We start from the raw sequence: 16775 nt of genomic DNA, 5'->3' as shown, positions 1-16775 counted from the left end.
AGGAGGCTAGCATTGCAGTTGCCAAGGGGGTCCCTGTCCAAAGCCCCTGCTCTGTGCTGTTATTATTGGTGCTGTCCTGGCCCAAATTCACATGTTTTAATCCTTCACTTGAGTTTGTACCCCATGGAATTGACACTGCTTCAAAATAATGAAGCATGGACTCCAGGAGATGCTTGGAGGACCTGAGTTAGAATCCTGGAAGTCATGTAAAACTCAGATTCATAGTATGGGTGTAGTCTCGGCACTCCCAGGGCCAAGAGAACCCCTGGAAGCCAGCAGGCCAGCTAGCTCAGTGTAGACGTGGAAAAACAGCAAGGAGACCCTGCTTCAAAGCAAGGCAGCAGAGGCCAGGACAAGCTGAGGTTGTCTTCTGAATGACATTTGTCATGTGGTACATGTGTGGCATATGTGGTATGAGCACACTGGCACAAACAAGTGAACACATGCACATCTTTACATACACACACAACCCAAATGATAAACTCTTTAAAGGTAAACAACTCAATACACAGCAGCATTGTGTGTGTGTGTGTGTGTGTGTGTGTGTGTGTGTGTGTGTGTTTGTGTGTGTGTGTGTGTGTGTGTGTGTGTGTGTGTGTGTATGGTGGTCTTTGTTTTTTCTTTTTTGAGACAAGGTCTTACTCCGTAGTGGAGGCTGGCCTCTAACTCACTGTGTCCCCCAGACTGGTGTCAACCTGGCACCAATCTTGCCTGCAGACATGTGCCACTGTGTCCGGATTATATGATTTTAAAATGTCAGGGTGCCCTGCTCTGTAGTGAAGGGGCCATTAAATCTTGGTTGGATTGTTGGTGGCTTTGCTACCATCTGATTGAGCTGGTGTGACTTGGAGCAGTGGAGAACTTAGGCCTGTCAAGAGCTCTGCAGACGGGGCTCACTTTCTAAGGGACTTTGATTCTGCAGGGCAGAGTGTGTTATTCACTGTACCCAGTCATGACAACTCAGAGTGCACCAAGCCTGTACCCCTTTCTTTGTCCATTTTGAAGCTGCATTCCCACAGTTTTTAGACCCTTCAGACTGAGCGCTCCATCCTCTCTTCCTAAAGTTTCTCCCAACAGCCGTGGAATGGAGTGGAGATTCAAGACTGGTGTTCTTAAACATTCACATCGAGAACTTTCAAAGTCAGCTTCAACTGTCAACATGGGAAGGGGGGCCGTCAACTGAGCACTTGCCTCCATCCTATTAGCATGGGGGTATATCGGTGGGGCATTTCTTGATTGCTAATTGATGTAGGAGGTCTCAGCCCACTGTGGGCAGTGCTGTCTCCAGCAGGTGGCCTGGCCAGTAGAAGGAAGCCATGTGCAGCATTCCACTGTGGTGTCTGCCTCAAACTCCTGCTTGAGATCCTGCCTCTCTCCTTGGCTGACGGTGACCTGTGAGCTGAGATTAACCCTTCCAGGTGCTTTGGTCATGGTGTTTATCAGCAGCAGAGATACGGGACAAGAACAGACTGCTGTTCTCTCTGGTCATCAAGCTTCGCCATCTCGTTCACTGCTTTCTCTTCTGTGCTGGGATCAAGGCATGCCAGGCAAGCACTCTGTCCCTGAGCTGCACACACAACCTTTATTTTCATGAACCTCTTTCTGTACTGCAGGCTGACCTCAGACTCACAACCTTCCCAGACAGACACCTGCTGCCCTGTCTGGTTCTTTAGTAACAATTCTTCCTATGGTGGGTGTTCTGGACTGTTTCTTCTGTTCAGATGTATCTCCATGCCCTAGAGAAGAAGGAACATAATGAGCCACCACAGAACTGTCTACTTTGAAAATGATTACATCTAGGTTTAGAAGTTAACTCACTGTTTTCCCCCCTAAGCATTTTAAGAAGAGGAGTCAGTGAACTGATTTTTAGAAGCATTTTGTTTTGATATGGACAAGTAAATATTAGACTATATTGTCTCTGTCTTAAATTCTAAAGGTAAAACCACCAGGTTCTCTTCCTACCACATGCCCTCACTGTCTGAATATGCCCCTCCCCAGTGCAGGAGTTGGAATTTTGGTGTGTGACCATCCTGGACAGCTGTGACTGCATCAGTTACATACATACACGTATCCTCAGGGACATGTGTGTATGTCCTGAAGTATTGTAACTTTGCATTGTGGTGGTTGATTTTTAAAAATTTAGACTGTCTTTCCCTGTTTTCTTGAAAATTGATTTTTTTATTTATCAAAGCACCTTGCTGCTCTTTGCACACCAGTGTGTATTTGTACTCTTGGTGATGTCTTTGCTAAACTAATACGTAAAAATTGGATTTCATTTTATTTTGCATTCACCCAACTACTCATAATATTGAATCTTTTCCGTTTTTGTTTTCTATGTCTAATTAAAATAAAATAGCCACACTGCAGGCTGTGTATGGTGATACACATCATTAACCCCAGCATTCTGGAGGCCGAAGCAGGTGGACCTTTGTGAGTTCCAGGGCAGCCTAAGTCTATACAGTGAACTCCAAAAGAAGAAGAAAAAAATTGAGCATTGCACACCAAAAGCAAGCTGGGGAGGAAAGGGTTCATCTACACTTCCACATCACTGTTCATCATTGGAGGAAGTTGGGGCAGGAACTCACACAGGGCAGGAACCTGGAAGCAGGAGCTGAGGCAGAGGCCATGGAGGGGTGCTGCTTACTGGCTTGCTCCTCATAGCTTGCTCAGCCTGCTTTCTTATAGTACCCAGGACAACCAGCCCAGGATTGACACCACCCACCATGGGCTGGGCCCTACCACGTGAATCACTAATTAAGAAAACACCTTACAGCCAGATCTCATGGAGGCATTTTCTCAATTGAGGTCCCTTCCTCTCTGATGACTCTAGCTTGTGTCAAGTTGACATAAAACCAGCCAGCACAAGCACTTGTGGGCTGGGGAAATGGCACAGTGATTAAGAGCTCTGACTGCTTTTCCAGAGGAGCTTAGCTCAATTCCCAGCACCCACATGACAGCTCACAATCATCTGTAATTTCAGTTCCTTGGGATTATGATGCCCTCTTCTGGCCTCTGCACAAACACTCATTTAAAAAAAAAAGAGAAAGAAAGAAAAAGAGGCACACACCCTTTAGTCTTTCCTTTGTAATGTTCCTCAGGTTTCTCCCGAGTCAAGTGATTTTTAATGAGAAGATTTTCTATAATTTACAGGACTTTATATAAATATAAAATTATGACGTAGCCATAATATAGGATAGTATAAAATAGCCTAACGTGGGAACACACATTTTATATGAATACACAAAAGTAGCTGAGTCATTTTATTAAATGAAGTAAGTTATTTACTCCCCTCATTCATTGATTTACAGATTGATTGATTCATTCATTCTGCTTGAGAGATGATGGCTCTGTGTGGCCCAGACTGGCCTTGGATTTGTAGCACTCCTCCCTCGGTCTCTGAGACTGCAGGTGTGCATGCCTAGCACCCCCACCCCGCAACAGGAAAGTGCTCAGACCATGACAGCATTCTGAGACTCTGGGGGTCAAGAGCAAAGTGTTGAACACCATGTCTTCTTGTCTCCCTTTACTGAGATCCCCTGTGCAGCTTATAAATGTGCATTCAGCAGCTCTGAGGGAAGGAGAGGCATTGTAAGTGTGTAGCTAGATTTTGGGTTTTGATTTTATTCTCAGAACTTTTTTTTCTAAAATACACTTTGAGTAGAATGTTTTGCAATTATATATATATATTTGAGACTCATATAGTATAGTCAAGGCTGTTCTTGAACTTGGTATGTAGCTGTGGCAAACCTTAAACTTCTGATCCTCCTGTGTGTACTTCTTAGACAAAGCAAAGAGTACGGCTCTGAATATTCCATCTGCTTGCCGGTTTTATTGCAGTGTGGTGGCTGGTCATGTCTTGCTCCGTTGTCTCCTTTGCGTCCGGATGGCGTTTAACAAATCTCCTGTTTATGTTTGGGCCTTGTGCTGAGGGCTGTCACCCCTGATTCTGGCAAGTGCCTGCAGTCTGATTCTACTTCAAGTGACCTGGTGGCCATGGGTTTGCGTAGATGCGTGTCACAAGAAGCATTCTTTAATGCTCTGTGCAGACGTTTCCTGTCAAAACATAACCAGGAGTCACTTGTAAGCAGCATACTTATTGGGCCATCACTCTCAGTTCTCAGAGGGTCATATATCATGTCTGCATTGAGAACCAAATAATTGTTGGGGCTTTAAAGTACCCTGTGTCACATGAAGCATTATCTTAAACATTTTTTTTTACATTTTAATTTCCATATGTACATACGTGTCTCATGTGGACATGAGAGGACAACATGGGGGACTCTCTCCTTCCACTCAATTGGTCCCAGGGCTTGAACACAGATCCTCAGGCTTGCCTGCAAGCACCATCCATTGCCTGCTAAACTGTCTTATTGATTCCCCCACATCATTTTTTAAATTTTACTTTATAGAATTTTTAGTGGGTAAAGCAACCCTTAAAAGCTTGGTATTAGTACCATTGAGGATTTATTTTACCCAGTTCTAAAGAGAAATAAGCCATGGTTATAGTAGTTTGAATGAGAATGCCTCCCTCCCCCAGGTTCATGTGTCTGGACGCTTGGTCCACAGTGGAACTGTTTGGGAAGGACTAGGAGGTGTGTCCTGGGGGGTGGGCTTTGAGATTTCAAAAGGATGTAAAGCTCTCAGCTACTGCTCCAGCACTGTGATGATAATGGACTGACCTCTAAAACTGTAAGCAGTATCCCCCACCCCCATTAAATGCTCTCTTTCATAAGAGCTGCCTTGGTCATGGTGTCTCTTCACAGCAACAGAACACTGACTAGGAAATAATCAAACCCACATTCTAATGTGCTGTGGTTTGAGTGTTCTCAAAGCCCATATACTGGGACTGCCCAGTGCAGCTGTGGGAGGCGGGACCTCTGGGAGATTCTTGAGTCACTGGGGTGGGTCTTCATGCCTTCTCTTTGTGGGATGAGTTAGTTATTGTGGGACATCAGCCCCCTTGTCTGTCATCTGCGTACACCCTCTTCCGTTCTGCCTTGTATCACACTCTAGGCCTAGAATCTAGGCCCTCACCAGCTATAGCCACTTGTGCTGGGCTTCCCAGCCTCTCACACTGTAAGCCTAGATAAACCTCTTTCCTTTGTTAATCACCCAACATGGGTGTTCTGTCATAGCAACATAAGGTGGACTGGGACATGAGTGATGGGGTTTATTTTATTTGTTTAGCACTGTTGCCCTGGCAAGTCTCACTTATAATTGAGTTCCTAACGGAAAGGTAAACTGTTTTCCACAGTAGCTCTTCCTACTGTTGGAAGGCATGAGCAGACTCCCCAGGGCCCTGTCCTTTTGCTTCCTAAATTTACAGCAGGCTGCATTGCATCAAGCTGTCCCTCTGAAAAAGCAATGCTCCTGTAGTCTGTTTGCCTTGTGAGCCGATTAGCTCTCAGCTGCCGTCCTGGGCAAAGGTGATGCATTTTAATCTGAGTCCTTTTGCAGCAGAATTGAACTTTTTCCAGAATCATGATGAGGTCATTTATGTTCTATATCTAAGAGGAAATATCATTTCAGTTTGTTCAAAATGTTAATGGCTCTTTGTTTTATGGCAAGATACATAAAAATGCTTCTTAAAAAAATGAAACTTGAAGATCTTATAAATGAAGCCCTCAGGAATCAGTGGTGTGCCCTTTAGGAAAACACTCAGCCCTGCTCCCTGATGCACTCAGTGATGTGTGCCTGTAGTTTCGAGGGTGGGATGGGTGGGGGTGAGGCAGGAGGGTGGGCTGTGATGGCTGCCATTCTCCAGCTGACCACCTTCTGTTGTTGGTTCAGTCTTTGGCTCATTGTCTCACATCTAGTCAGCAGCTGCCAGTGATGGAAAATGATGACAGTGGCCTGGGGAAGCTCCCAAGGGTGCAGGGGCAGACCTTCAGTAGGTCTTAGTTCCTTTGAGATGGGGGTCTCCCTACGTAGCCGGGGATGACCTCTACCTGGGTGGAGATCCTCCTGCTGTGAGCTAGGTTGCCTCTGAGCTTCCTGCTCATGGATGGTTAAGAAATAGTTTATCCTGGAACCGAATCTGAGTGACCATGGCCAGAACCCAGAGTTAGATAATCTTGAAGACAAAGTTATAACTCTGTCAGCAAGTTTTCATAGAACAAGGGGGGTCATAAGTCAAGGCAAGTCAATACATTGGTGGAAGAGCCTGTGACAGGGAAGCGGGAGATCAGGTGGTAGGAGCCTTTGGTGGTGGAGCTAGCGGTCTGTTTGTGCATTCCTCAGGATTTACCTCAGGGTTGCAGGATGTTAGGTCAGACAGTTGTGTCTTAATAAGACTGGGCTTTGTGCTGTTTTGGTATGTTCTGTTGACAGATGGTTCACAGGCTGTGTGTGACCATGACTACGTCATGGACTGTACTTCTAATGTTTCCTAAGAACTGCCAGTTTGTGTGTGCTCAGCAAACTTAATTCTGTCTTGAGTATCAGAAGCAATGATTTTGTAATTATTTACAGAAAACATATAGAAAAGCACAAAGGTATTCTATTTTTGTTAACTTGGTCACATCTGAGTTTAGCCCACTTCATAGAGAAAAGGTACCTTGTGGGCTGATGAGGCATTTTTTCACATCTCCTTCCAAAGCCAGGAACGGACCCAGGTTAGAAGTGAGATGAGCCTCACCAAGATTTCACTAGATGATCATGTCAGACGTGGGTGGGGAAAAGGATGGAGGGAGAGAACTGCTCCCAGATGTTGTCATCTGACCTCATGCACATGTGGTAGCTATGTGTACACACACACACACACACACACACACACACACACACACACACACACAGTGATGGTGACAAGCAGAGAGAGGAGATGCAATCAATGATGGGAAGAGGAACAGATAAAGGGGTGTGTGGCCCCACATGTGCCTTCAGGGTACCAGTGGAGAGAGACTTGGAGCAGAAGCAAGAACTGCATGAGTAGGTTGGTGGCAGGATCTCCCATCTGAGCTCTGGTCCTGCACAGCAGCCCGGGGAGGCTGTGAGCACATTTAGAATGGGCCTGTGCTACACTGGCTGTAGGTTCCCTGGCCCGGGAACTGATTTCACTATGGGATACTTTCTCACTGTTCTCTTTCAGCAGAGACAGGAGTTCAAGGTCACATGAACACTGAGCAGTTACTCCAGGCCAGAAGTGGATGACATATTTGGTGTGAGATTTACAAGGAGACCACCGAAGAGTTGTTTGTAGATGAGGGCTGCAGCTGTAGCTCAGTGGGTAGAGTGCTTGCCTAGCTGTAGGTTCAATCGTTGATGCTTTAAGAGGAGTTTGTTGTAGACAGTTACTGACAGTGATTCTCCAGGTATGAAACTGTCCAGTGTAAGGCAGCATCTTTGGCAGGATGGGGACTGATGGGAACTTGAAGGTGACTGGATGTGGGATTCTCCACGATCTTGCTGGTCTGCCCCCACTGTCACTGTTTCTTCTGCTGTCAGCTAGCTCCCCAAGGAAGCCCAGATGTGCCCTGAGCTACATTCTCGGTCTTCTCCAAACTGACTCATTGCTCAGACTCCCTCTCCTCCTCATTTACCCAGTGCTCAGTGTCAGTATCTGTGAACGCTGAAGTTCAGCTGTTACAGCTCGGTGTTGGTGCTTCCTCTGTGGAGGGGAGGGATTAACAACTCCTGAGTCTCTGTGAGGACTGAGGTAGAGGCCTCCACCCACAGGAGCTCTGGCGAGTGAGCAGCTCACTGTGCTGCCATGCTCTGGGATGGTCAGTATGGGGCCCCGTGCTGGGACAAATGGAGAACCCTGTGTGTGCTCAGTCCCTTCCTCTACTCTCTCCTCAGCTGACTGGGCTTCAAGTTCTGCTGACTGGACATGGTTAATGTGTCTCCATTTGCATCTTCCTGTGGACCCTGGCTTTGAGTTTAGCACTTTTACTTCTTCTTCTTCCTTTAATCACAGGTACTGTGATTAAACCCTGGACCCTGCGCATGCTAGGCAAGTGTTCCCCCTGAGCTGTGCCCCAGCCCTGAGAATAGTCATAGTTTGCTGATGGAACTGATAGACCCCACACTCAGGGTACTACCTTCTCTGGTGGGTGCCCCAAGAACCCAGACTCCAGTCCAGTTGATGTAAGCAGCAAGAGGGTTTATTCAGGTGTTTGTACAAACGGGCTGTCTCCTCTCCATAGAGTAAGAAAAGCCCTGAACTGCAGTCACGTACAATATTTATAGGCCAAAACCACAGTCTTTACATAAGATTGTGGAGCTCTACGGGTTGGTTACTTTAAAGGTTACCTTAGGTTCAGTTGAGGTTTTCTTTTGAGAACTTCTTGTGGGGGGGTTTACACATCAGGGCGTGGGCAAAGGTTACAGTTGTTTTTCCCTGGAACACAGTAATTATCTTAACTACGGTTGAGCAACATATCTTAACAGAAATCTTAACTGTGGTTGAACAATGGTTTAGCAATTCTGCTTTTAGTACAGGTTTTAGTTCCTCATTCCCAAGGGGGAGGGTAGACCTGAAGGCTCAGGGTCTTTCATTCCCCCATTTTCTTTTGGGTAGATTTTAATCCTAAAATTACGGTACCTCAGTACCCCTCAGAGTCTGATATTGTTGCATTAGGACAACTGATAATCTTTCATGAATAAACTGCAGCAACTTATTTAAAATGCATGGACCAAGGGTTAAAAGCAAGAGTAAAATAAACAAGGGACCCATGATTGTGGACACAAAGGTCGTCATCCACGGGGATCTATTAAACCATCCCTCAAACCAGCCCTGCTGGGCTTCCCGATCTCTGTCTTTTGTCCAGCCTGGTTCTGAGCTTTTCCATGGAGTCCCTGACCACCCCAGAGTTATCTGCATAGACACAGCACTCTTCTCCTAGGGCCGCGCACAGGCCACCCTCTTTTAAAAATAACAAGTCTAGCCCTCTTCTATTTTGTAACACCACTTCGGAAAGGGAGGTAAGGGACTGCTCTAACTTTGAGACTGATTGTCTAGTGCTCGGCGGTCCTCATCAACTGCATCCTGGAGGGTCACGTAATGTTGATTCCCTTGAACCAAGGCAGCTGTCCCCGTCCCCACCCCTGCTGCTACCCCAAGTCCCAACATGACTGCCAGGGTTAGGGACACAGGGTCTCGTCTAAAGCGAGTGGGGTGGTGAGAATAGAAGTCTTCAAGGGTACCTGCCGAGTGGTAATATACTCTGGGGATAACCTGGACCAGCACGCAAAAGGCGCCCTCTGTTGTTTGCTTGAGAACACCAATCGACACATAGGGGGTTAGCCCAGTGGTGCAGGCCCACCAAAACTCCTTAGGGGGGATGGCATAAGGTCCTGTCTAGTTGGCAACTGGGATAGTCAAATTACAGAGGCCAGCTTGTGGCCCAGATAGTTGCCCGAGGCAAAGGCCTGTTCCACTGACTTCAGTTAGGGTCAATTTAGGTGTTGAATTCCAGCTGCAGTCGGAGGCCTGGCCAGAGGTGTAATTTCTGGTGGCAGCAATACCCTCATAGTAAGGGGGTGCCACTCCTAGACATAACCAACAGGGGTCTGCTAGGCCAGGGTTGGTCTGATTGACGACCCCAAAAGCCCCCTTGACTAGGTTGAGCAACCTATTTCTGGTCCCCTGTGGGCTCCAAGTGCTGGGCCTGCTGGGGCCCTGGGTCGGGGTTGTTAGGGATCTGTTCACCTGGGGGCTGGGGGTCAGCTTTCTGGGCTCAGTGGGGACCTTTTGTTCTGCCAATACTTGTGAGGCGACTGAGGGCACAAACCGATGGGAAAGTGAGGAGGGCCCCCCAATCATGTCCAGAAGGATCATATTTTCGTAGTCCCCAAACTCCCTCTAGGGCCGATGGTGTCTTACAATCAAGTGTTAACCTGACAAAGGGGCCCTGTGGGTAAGGGGTCTTTACCCAAAAATCCATCCATAGGGGGTCGTTTCCTGGAGTGGTGCCCCATTTCCCCGCCAACCTACCAAAGGATGACGTCTCACAGCCCCACCTATCACAGTGGTACTCCTGTGGGGAGCTGCACCCAGATCTGCGAACGCCCTTGTTTCCTGGGCAAACATACCAGTCACCAAGCTTTGCTGCCATCTCTGCTTCCCTGTTAAAGGCCTTGAGAATTTGCTGGAGGTCTATTTTCATCTCTGTCAGGCATCCAATCCCACATGGGCCAGTGAAGGATGCGGTGCTTAGAATGACATCAGTGCTGCACAGATAGGGTCCAAGGGGTAGTTCCTGTGAGGGTTGTTAGCAGACAGGGTCCTGGTTACCCCCATCATGAGGACCAAGATTAGGCCCGCAAGATTTTGAGCTTTAGAGGATTTTGGGTACGTTGAAGCTTCCATCTGTGCGCCTCGGGGTCCTCACTGGTCTCAGCTGGAGCCGGCTTGACGTGGGAGGCGTGGATCCAGGCCACAATTCCATCGACCTTGATGGCTGTTGGTGTGGTCAGCAGCACAATATAAGGTCCTTTCCAGCGGGGCTCTAAAGTTTTGGTCTGGTGTCTGCGAACGTAGACAGAGTACCCAATCTGGAAGGAATGAGGCACCCTGGGTGGTTTGGACTGGCACACTGCCACCAGTGGCTTCCAGACCTGGTTCTGGATGAGTTGTAGGGCCTTCAGTGGAGCCTGGAGGCTGGGGGATATGGCAAAAGAGTCTATGTCAGGTCCCAACAGATCTGCTATTGGGGGAGGGCCCCCACAGAGGATTTCATAGGGGGTCAGTCCAAAGGAAGTGGGGGTGTTCCAGACTCAGAACAGGGCCATGGGGAGGAGTTCGACCCAGTCTCTAGTGCCAGTCTCCATCGCTAATTTGGTGAGGGTTTCTTTTAGGGTCCTATTTATACGTTCTACCTGTCCTGAGCTCTGGGGTCTTTAATTTCCAATTTAACTCCAGTACCCTGGCCACCAACTGACTTACCTGGGAGACGAAGGCAGGGCCATTGTCTGACCCTATTACCTTTGGCAGGCCAAAATGGGAGAAACCTCTTCCAAAATCTTCTTGACCACCACTTGAGCCGCCTCTTTCTTCGTGGAAAAAGCTTCCACCTACCCGGAGAAGACTAAGAGATACTTAGCTCCATACTGCCCTGGGCGGACTTCTGTGAAGTCCACCTCCTAGTTTGTCCCTGGTCGGGATCCTCGTGTGCGGGCCCCTTCCTGCAGCGCCTGACGATTGGCATTCACCTTGGCGCAGGGGACACAAGACCCCGCAATTTGCTTAATCAGGGAATCTAGTTTGGGTATGAAGTAGAGTTGGTCTTCCCTCTGTAGTAGCTCCTTGAGCTTTTTATGTCCCAGATGGGTCAGGCGGTGGAGGTCAGTCACTAGCGTTTTAGCCATCTTTTGGGGTAGGACCATTTTATCCTGGAGTCTCCAGGCCCGTCTTTTTTATTGTACTGTGCCCTATCTGTTGGACAATGTCCAGGTCTTCATCTGAGTATTCATACTCGGGGGGTTGTAGCTGCTCTTCAGACATCTGGAAAGTGAGTACCTGCTCTCCCAGGGCAGCGGCCTTGGCTGTCTCATCCGCCATCCTATTTCCCCAAGCCACAGGGTCATCTCCTTTCTGGTGGCCCGGGCAGTGAAGAATACTCAGTCTTTTGGGCAAGTGAAGGGCCTCTAGGAGATCCAGGATCTCTTCTTTGTTTTTAATGTCCTTACCGGCAGAGGTCAGTAACCCCTTTCTCCGACATATTTCCCCATGGACATGCACAGTGGCAAATGCATACCGGCTATCAGTATAAATATTAACTGTCCTACCTTGAACTGCTTTTAGAGCCTGCATGAGGGCTACCAGTTCAGCTTGCTGGGCTGAGGTTCCGGGTGCCAAGGCCATCGCCCAGATCATGGTGGTGCCATCCACCACGGCCACCCCTGCCCTTCGTTCACCCTGATGTAGAAAACTGCTTGCATCCATGTACCAGGTGTAGTCTGCATCCGGGAGCGGGTCTGTTAAGTCTTCCCATGTGCCATGGGTTTCAGCCAGCACTTGATGGCAGTTGTGCTTTACTGTAGCCTCTGCCCCCCCCACCCCGCCCTTGGGGAGCAGGGTAGCTGGGTTGAGGGAGGTGACTGTCCCAAAACGGATCCGCTCAGGATTTAGCAACATAGCCCAATAGTGGGTGACTCTGGCATTTGAGAGCCACCAATCAGGGGGTTGCCGGATCACAGTCTCTATGGAGTTGGGGGCCATTACCTTGAGAGGTTGCCCCAGGGTGAGCTTGTCAGAATCTTTGATCAGAGTCACTACTGTGGCTATCGTGGAGGCAAGGGGGCCATCCGGCCAACACACTGTCCAGTTTCTTAGAAAAATAGGCTACTGGTCTTTTCCAGGGGCCCAATTTTTGGGTCAGGACCCCTTTGGCCACCCCTCTTCGCTCATCCATGTATAGAGTGAAGGCTTTTTCATATCCGGGAGGCTCCGTGCTGGGTTGACAGTAAAGACCTCTTTATGTCATCAAAGGCCTGCTGTTCCTTCCCACCCCACGCAAAGGGAGCGTTGGCCTTCGTGAGGGGGTATAGTGGGGCCGCCATCTTGGCGAATCCCAGTATCCAGAGGCGGCAAAAGCCTGCACTCCCCAAGAACTCTCTCAGTTTCTTTGCACTGGCGGGTGGGGGTATAAGGGCCATGGCAGTTTACGCCCTTCAGTTAGCCATCTTTGGCCCTCCTTCAGAAGATACCCCAAGTAAGTTACTTCCTGCTGACAGATCTGGGCCTTTTTGGCTGAAGCCCGGTACCCCAGTTCCCCCAGTCTTTGTAATAGATCCCCGGTACCTTGGAGGCATTCCTGCTCTGTATCTGCTGCCAGAAGCAAATCAGCTACATACTGGAGGAAGGTCAGGTCCTGATTGTTGACTCAGAATTCTGCCAGAGCTTTGTCGAACAAGGTGGGGGGATTCTTGAACCCTTGGGGAAGCCTAGTCCAGGTCAGCTGCCCCAAGAATCCAGATTCTGGGTCCCTCCATTCAAAGGCAAGAAGGGGTTGGCTCTGAGGGCTCAGTCTTAGGCAGAAAAAGGCCTCTTTCAAATCAAGCACCATATACCAGACATGCCCAGGGGGCAGGATGCTGAGCAAGTTGTAGGGATAAGCACGGTAGGATGAATATCCCATTTACCTCTCTCATGTCCTGGATGGGCCTATAATCATTAGTGCCAGGTTTCTTAACCAGTAACAGGGGGTTATTCCATGATGACTGGCAAGGCCTTAGAATACCTAATTGTAATAGTCTCTGGATATGAGGCCCGATTCCCTCTTTTGCCTCCTTAGTCATGGGGTATTGACAGATGGACACGGGGGAGGCTGTAGGTTTTAGGTCTATCACTAGTGGTGGTTGCTGGGTGGCCAGTCCCATGCCTGCTGTTTCTGCCCAGGCTGGAGGGTAGTCAGTGAGCCATTTGGGATCCACTCGAGGAGCCTTTGGAGGGGCCTCATGTAGCCGGTGCTCATCTTCCAGACTTAGGGTTAACACCTGAAGAGGCTGACCCTTTGGATCTGTGACAGAAGCCCCTTTCTCATGGAAGTGAATTTGGGCCCCTACCTTGGAGAGGAGGTCTCTCCCCAGCAGTGGGTAGGGGCATTCTGGTACTAGCAGGAATGAGGGGGTGACTCTTCCAGTGGACAGGTGGACTTCCCTTTCCGATGTCCAATTACAGTTTTCCCCCAGTGGCTCCCTGGACCCACTATATTTTGGAGCTTAGGGGTCCCTTAGTTTGGGTGAGGACAGAATGTTGTGCTCCAGTGTCAACCAGGAAGGTCACTGGTTGGCCCCCCACTTTAAGAGTTACCTGGGGCCGGGGAGGGGGGCTCCTGGGCCTGAATCACCTAATCCTGTCTGAGGAATAGCACCAGGACGGGCTTACATGTCTTCTCTTTCCGAGCGCGGACCGGACAATCCTTGACCCAATGTCCTTTTCTTTGCAGTAGGCACATTGGTCATATTCCACCCACGGCCTCCTTCTGTCTCCCTGGTTTCTATTCTGCCTAGGCTGCCCTGCTCTGTCCCTGTGACTACGGTGGCCAGGATCTTGGACAACTCTCTGTTCCACTTTCTGCCTCTCAACTCCTCTCTCTGTTCCTGCTCCCTGCTCAATCTTTCCTCCTTTTCCTCTGGTGTCTCCCTTTTGTTCAAGATCTTTTCAGCTTCCCTTACTAGGTCTTCAGGGTCTACCCCTGCAGTCCTTTCAACCGCTGTAGTTTGGTGCAGATATCAGGTGTGGACTGTCCAATGAAGGACATTATTACTTCAGCTTGTCTCTCTGGTGCCTGAGGGTCGAAGGGAGTATAAATGTGGTATCCCTCCATTAACCTCTCTAGGAACCCTGCCAGAGTCTCCTCTGACCCTTGAATTATAGCACTACCTTGGCCAAATTGGTGGGGCGTCTACCTGCCCCCTTGAGACCTGCCAGGAGAATCTGGCGATAGAGATGAAGTCAATCCCTACAGGCCCTGGTCTTGAAGTTGCAATTGGGGTGAGACAAGGGGAAGGCCTCATTGATCTCATTCGGCAGCTGGATAGGTCTGCCATCATCTCCTGGCACATTTTTGCAAGCCTCCAGGAACACATGCTGTCTCTCTTCCGTCATGAGGAGGGTCTGTAAAAGCTGCTGGCAGTCCTCCCAAGTGGGCTGATGAATCAGCAGGATGGACTCTATCAGCCCAGTTAATGCTTGGTGGGGGGGGGTGTCTTGGGAAAAAGATGGGTTATGAGTTTTCCAGTTATAGAGATCAGAAGCAGAGAATGGACAATACTGGGTTTGGCCAGCCACCGAGCGGAGGGGAAAAACCTGTGATGTCCAGATGCCCTCCCCTTCCCTGGTGTGATTGAGGTGGAGGTGTAGACGGCTACTGAGGTGGCGAGGGGTCTCTGCGGGAGAGAGGTCTCTGCAGGAAGAGTCCGCCTCTCGAACAACCACCGTGTGTATGTGTGTGTGTGGGTTCCCTCCCTTTCAGTAGAGGGCCGGCATAAGGAGGGGGCAAATCCATCAGCAACAAGTCTCCCTGGCCTTCAGGGAGGACCGGAGGTTTCTTCCTAGGTTCCTCCTGCTGAATTTCTTTGAGAGGGTAAAGGGAGGAGGTGGGAGGTGGTGGTGGGGGGCAGCAGGGGCTGAGGGGGCAAGTAAGTGTAAGGGTCCGGAGGCAGGGGTACAAGGGGAGTTTGGAAGTGGGGGTGGAGGTCAGGATCCTAGAGTAGCTGGGGCAGATGGAGTGGAGAGGAACAGCTTCACCCAGACAGGGGAGTCCCTGGCCAGATTTTCCCAGACTGAGATATAAAGCACTTGGTCTGGGTGCCCACGTGGCCCTTGGTCATAGACTCGAGCCTTCACCTGTAAAATGATATCAACGATAAAGGTTCCATCCCTCGGCCAGGTTGGCCACTCCGAGGAGCAGAAAGTGATCCATTTCTTCTTTTTGACCTCCAGGGAAGCGTTGTGTGCCCAGGCGAGGACATCTCTCCAGTTATCTAGAGTCAAACTTAGGGGGGGTAGTTACTTGTTGCCCCATATTGAGAGAGAGAGAGAGAGAGAGAGAGGTAAAGACAGATTCCAAAGAACACAAGAGAGACAATTATAGACAAGATGACAGACACAATCCGTACAGTGGTCGATTGGTGGCAAACGGAAACTACAGATTCAGACAGGAGTGGCCGTGAACGGTTTCAGTCCCCAGGAAGGAGCGACACTAGGTCCTTCTCCTTCCAGACGACCCTGGAGGAGACCTCCAGGGCGGGGACGTGGAGGGGGGGTGTCCCAAGGCACGTCTGCCTCCCCTACAGGTCCAATAACCAGATACAGGTCCTGTACAGGCACACAATACAGATGCCAAATCGACCAGACAGTGGACAAACACAGAACACAAACACAGTTTGAGCTCGTTCTTACCTCCACCTGGCCACGGGGTGGGGGTCTGGGGTCACCCCCCAAATCCCAGACGAGTCCCCAAATGATAGACCCCAGACTCAGGGTACTACCTTCTCTGGCGTCCCAAGAACCCAGACTCCAGTCCAGTTGATGCAAGCAGCAAGAGGGTTTATTCAGGCGTTTGTACAAATGGGCTGTCTCCCCTCCTCAGAGTAAGAGAGGCCCTGAACTGCAGTCACTTACAATTTTTATAGGCCCAAACCACAGGCTTTACATAAGATTGTGGGGCTCTACAGGATTGGTTACTTTAAAGGTTACCTTAGGTTCAGTTGAGGTTTTTCCGAGAACTTCTGGGGGGTTTACACATCAGGGCATGGGCAAAGGTTACAGTTGTTTCTCCCAGAACACAGTAATTATCTTAACTATGGTTGAGCAACATATCTTAACAGAAATCTTAACTGTGGTTGAACAATGGTTTAGCAATTCTGCTTTTAGTACAGGTTTTAGTTCCTCATTCCCAAGGGGGGCGGGTAGACCTGAGGGCTCAGGGTCTTTCAGAACAACTCGCTCCCAAACCTGTTTTCTTTTCCTACCATTCTCATGAGATCCCAAATTATCAGTGTAAAAGTGGGAAGTTATGACTAACGCAGTTTTCCTAATCTTCCCACCTTATAGGCTTCAGTAGCTGGTGACTGTCTTAGGCTTTGTCTGTGTTCTCTGTCCCCAACCCTCAGATCCACAATACCATGCTCCCTGCACAGCAGGCTGGGTCCACTGCAGTGTTTATGTATGGAAACTGAAAATTGATTATCTTCAGCCCTTTAAAAGCTAACCAGTTTTCAGCCTCTGAGCCATACAAATAGAGGCTTCTGGTAAGAAGTTTGACCACTCTGAGCCAAGGTGAGGTGCTACGGACTGCAGGAATATGTAATAGAGATTCAGCTGTATA

The 16775-nt window shown here is 49.1% G+C and overlaps 1 protein-coding gene across 1 annotated transcript in view; it reads left to right on the top strand.

Moving 5' to 3' along the window:
• Positions 1 to 16775, top strand: part of Ulk4 (unc-51 like kinase 4) — a 317659-nt gene that overhangs the window by 111149 nt on the left and 189735 nt on the right. The gene's annotated exons all lie outside the window — the stretch shown is intronic.

This window comes from Onychomys torridus, chromosome 7 (assembly GCF_903995425.1).
Source record: "Onychomys torridus chromosome 7, mOncTor1.1, whole genome shotgun sequence".
In the NCBI taxonomy this organism is placed as follows: Eukaryota; Metazoa; Chordata; class Mammalia; order Rodentia; family Cricetidae; genus Onychomys; species Onychomys torridus.
The sequence above is the reverse complement of the archived record's forward strand: the minus strand, read 5'-3'. Positions and strand labels throughout refer to the sequence as shown.